This window comes from Triticum dicoccoides, chromosome 3B (genome assembly GCF_002162155.2).
Source record: "Triticum dicoccoides isolate Atlit2015 ecotype Zavitan chromosome 3B, WEW_v2.0, whole genome shotgun sequence".
NCBI lineage: Eukaryota > Viridiplantae > Streptophyta > Magnoliopsida > Poales > Poaceae > Triticum > Triticum dicoccoides.
Window position 1 is genome coordinate 96,873,530 of NC_041385.1, and position 4,961 is coordinate 96,878,490.

The 4,961-nt window shown below is 44.6% G+C and overlaps 1 pseudogene; it reads right to left on the reverse strand.

Annotated features, from left to right (window-relative positions):
• Positions 1-2,059: 2,059 nt before the first annotated feature.
• LOC119274988 lies at positions 2,060-4,961 on the reverse strand (annotated as a pseudogene).

Genomic DNA, 4,961 nt, shown 5'->3' on the forward strand with positions numbered 1-4,961 from the left:
GAATCCCCGACAGTTTGACGCAGTTAACGTCAAATAGGACTTTCCAAAATCGAAGTCCTCTTCGGTCTACAAACTACACACGGCCGAAGATCAGCTCGTCGGCCCAATTAACGCTGAAGACAGCTCTTCAGCCCAGCCCGCCGATCTTCGGTCCAAACAATGCCAAAAAGGCCTTTTCGGCCTAAGGGGGACTGAAAAGCTAGACTTGATAAAATCGAATTAGGGCATACATTTTCCGATTTTGTTAAAATAACAATAATATTTAAAAAATAAATTCCAAATGTTATATATATCATGTCACGCTATACATTGACAAACTTAATTGTAGTAGGTTACAGCCAGTAGAATAGTATTCTTCCCGAATCGAAAATCCTTATGTGAGTGAGGAAGCACATGTGATGCGCGCGAGAAGACGAGTTAGACAGGTCGACCGGAGAGCCATCTATCGACCATGGCCAAGCATTCCTTGGGCCTGTACTCTGACCACCACCCTGATCAAACAAACAAACAAACAAAGAAACACTTGTTTGGCATGACAAACAAATAGAGTAGAAAATTAACAATAGAGTCAATACATAGCCAGTCACTTTATGCGTACCTTGACTGTCGCAAAAGTGAGGTTATTAGCATACAACGTTGTAAACCTGCACAGAAAAAGGAACGAAATGTAGCTCAATCAAGGGCAACATACATCAAGAAGGTAAAAGTTTCCCTTAATCTTGTTCCCAAGCTGATTAGGTGCTCTTTCTTTCCAACAGAAGCCAACAATTAGGATCTTCTCTGTGTAATGGTGGCAGGTACACAAATCTCCGATGAGTCTGATGAGGTATCGTGGCACCTTTCATCCTCACGTAAATCTTGGTTAAATCCGTCTATCGTAGTTGTTGGCTGGGCTGGGGCTGGCTATTGTGAAATTCCTTTGGAAGACTGCCCTTCCCCTCAAAGTTAAGTTTTCTTATGGCAATTGCTTCGTAAAAGACGACCATCCTAGCTTTTTTTTTCAGAAAAAACTTTCAATCTATTCATTTTCAATCATGGTGGTGCAACGAACACTAGAAATAATAAAAATTACATCAAGATCCGTAGACCATCTAGCGACGACTACAAGCACTGAAGCGAGCCGAAGACGCGCCGCTGTCATTGCCCCTCCCTCGCCGGAGTTGGGCAAACATTGTTGTAGTCGACAGTCGGGAAGTTGTTGTGTTAAGGCCCCATAGAGCCAACGCACCAGAACAACAACTGCCACAGATGAAGAGTGTAGATCAAAAGGATCTAACCTGAAGACACACGAACGAAGACGAACGACGAACAGATCCAAGCAAATCCACCAAAGATAGATCTGGCAGAGACACACCTCCACACGCCCACCGATGATGCTAGACGCATCACCGGTACGGGGGCTAGGCAAGAAGACCTTTATTCCATCTTCAGGGAGTCGCCACCATCTCGCCTTCCTGAGCAGGACACAAACCCTAACAAATCTTAAAAAAATAATCTAAAAACGGAGCCCTCCCACCGGTAAGGGCCGAGATCCACTCCATCTCCATGGCCCTAAGACCACCGGAGACGGGACGGATCGGCGCCGGCGAGAGGCAGAGAACTCTAGCTTTTTGGAGGCGCTTAGATGTGACAACCATCCTAGCTTAACATGGCCAAGTGCAATGGCCCTTCCGATGGTTCATTTTCAGTGTGTGCAATGCTGGAGGATGCGCACCATATATTCTTTAGGTGTGAGTTGGCTCGTTTTGTGCGGAGTTCCATGCGCAAGGTAATGGAACCAACTGGCTTTGCATGTGGTCCTATGTTTGGTGAGAGAAGTACCGAGCGACCATGAACTCTGGATGCAACCAGTGAAAGATGATCGCTCGGGGTATATTAAATAGATTGGGCTAACAACCCATTAATATGATCAATGACGCATGAGGCATCATGTAATCATCTCTTATGTTGTTTTCAACCTTGTGATAGCTTTTGTTCCTTTTATACCCCTTTTGTGATGTTGGATTTTTCGAAACTATGCAATAATAGAAGGTTGCATGCATCAATGGATGCATAGGCCGGATCATCACACTTGTATTGCCTTGATGATGATGAACATGCAAATGTTATATATACCATGTCGCCCTATACATTCACAAACTTAATAGTAGTAGGTTACGGTGGTAGAATGGTATTCTTCCCGAATAAAAAATCATTATGTGCGTGAGGAAGCACATGTGATGCGTGCGAGAAGACGGGTTAGAGAGGCCGGCCGGAGAGCCATCTATCGACCATGGCCAAGCATTCCTTGGGCATGTACTCTGGAGCAGTGTGACCACCACCCTGATCACACGAAAAAACAAAGAAACACTTGCTTGGCATGACAAACAAATAGAGTAGAAAATTAACAATAGAGTCAATACATCAAACTAGCCAGTCACTTATGCGTACCTTGACTGTTGCAAAAGTGAGGTTATTTGCATACAACGTTGTAAACCTGCACCGAAAACGAATGAAATGTAGCTCAATCAAGCGCACCATACATCAAAAAGGTAAAAGTTTCCTTTGATCTTGTCCCCAGGCTGATTGGAGAAAATGAACAACTCTCACTTAAACTTACCCAGCAACTTGGCCGTTGACATGCCAGGGCCTCCACTCATCCACGACGCCGAAGCCCAGAGAGCGGATCCACGCCTGGGTGCCAATGAAAGGCACGGTCATGTCGTGGTCGCCGCTGTAGATCAAGCTCCAGTAGCCTTTGCTGGTCACGCTCCGGTGATACTCCACCACGCTACTCCTCATGTCAATGGTGTATGGCAATGCCGTGGTTGCACCTCAGCCACAAAGGAACCGTTCCCATGTGAACACCCAGAGCCTCTCTCACTGCCCTGTTGTTTGCCCAGATGCCGGACATGCTATATCCTTTCTCCTGAATGCAGAAATTATAGATATGTTCATTTTAAAATATGGTCCTTTTAATTAGCAAAGAGCACAATCTTAAGCAACTGAAGCTATTTCTTGGTCACTAACTCTGCACTCCGAAGAAATATCAGACAAGCCAAGTTCTGCATTGCCATAGCCCGACAGCGTCCTTCCACTATCTGAATTTCCATTGTATTCAGAAGAGCATTTGGGTTCTAGGATGTGATGTATGTTTATGCCCTTCAAGCACTACACTTGGTAGAAAAAGTATCATCAAACCATGCAAAAAAAGTATCATCAATAATTCAGACAAAAGGGCTTCCTTCAGTTCCCTTAACTTTGGAGTTATTGTACCTTATCTATCGCATCATGGCAATTTTTACATTGTATGTTTCGGTTCATACCGGTGTCTGCAGCGCAAGTTTCCCTGTATATCTGAAATTTAGCACATAGATTTTTTTTAATCATCACAAATGAATGAAATGGCTCAACTCAATACTATGTGAAATAAAGGATGTGATCCCTCTACCACCTCATATTGTTCGTCAGATATGAGACCCATCCTATGGGCATATGGGACTCCGGCTGGCAAATCGAACTTACGATCCGTTAACGGGTTGCCTATGATGTAACCCTGAAGCAATATATATGTTGGAACATTAGCAGCTACTTAGAAGGCAACACAAAGATAACCTTCGTTAATTGTTCAAAGAGTAAAGAAAGGTTGTCCGACCTTCAGATTAAGAAGTGGCTTGTCACCCATTTCTATACCTGGAAAAGAGGCACGTGATAGGTAATTTGAAGCAGAGCACCGAGGGTTTAACACTAAAGTCAATATTGGAGTGGAGATATGTTGTATGTCATGCCAAAGTTTTCCATTTTATAGGGAGAATGCAGTATATCCTAATAAGAAACAAAAATAAAGAAGTTTGTACGTACCCTTAGCAATTTGAAAGGTTAGTGGTGGCACAATTAAGCCAGAATACGAATCTCCGGCAATGAAAAGTGGATTCGGTAAGAACTGTGGATGCTCCTCATACCACTACAGATGGAGAAAACAATGATCATAAGAATTCAGAATAATTACCTAGTATAAAATAAATATGAATTCAAAATATTGTGTGCATGCAGCACAGCATGTAAAACAGTAGGAAATGTCTGAAGATGGGGAGTTTCAGGAGTGGTGGTGTGTAGAACAGTAGGATTATAAGAAGCACGTACGTTGGAGTAAAGCAAAGCTAATTACTACTATGACTGACAACCTAGTGGTGACTGGACGGACCTTGGTAAGGAAGATGACAATTTGGTCAACGGCTTTGGTGTCGCATGACTTGTACCCTTGGTGCGTTGTAGAGTATGAAAAGCCAGCTCCAACGGGGGAATCCAGAAAGATCACATTGGCAACCTAGTGGTGATTGGACAGAAGCATGATTAATTAGAAGCTGCGATTATGCTTAAATGATTAATTGGTGGCTGGCATAAGAGCAATATATACTAGCCTTGGTCCAAGAATCCGGTTTGTACACCAGCTCTGGCAGACCACCGGTGTAGGAATCAGGCTGAAAGCGGAGAGGGCCTGCAACAGAAACAGCCAACAAGTTAGTTTTTTTTCGGGATAGCCAACAAGTTATAGTTAGTTTTACGATATCTGGGCATCAGTCACACCATGATGGGCATGGAGAAAATGGTTAAGAAAAAAGGTTACTGTACCGATCTCGTAGATAAGGCCGGAGAAGGCGGAGCACCCCGGGCCGCCGGTGAGCCAGAGCAAGACGGGGTCCTCCGCCGGGTTCGTCTCCGACCGAACGAAGTAGTAGAAGAGGCGGACGCCATTGCTGTCGTCCACTTGCACATACCCTGTTTCCAGGGAGAAGGGAAGGGGGCCATGGAAGCCAGGGAGATGGCTCACCTGCACGGTCTGGTTCTCCTCTCTGTCGCTCTGCGAGATGACGGCGGGGAGGAGGAAGCTCACTCCCATTGCCAAGGCAACCAAGCCATGGCTCCTTGTATTTTTCATTGTCTCCACCTATAGCCTAGCTGAAAGCTGTTGGGTAGGAGGA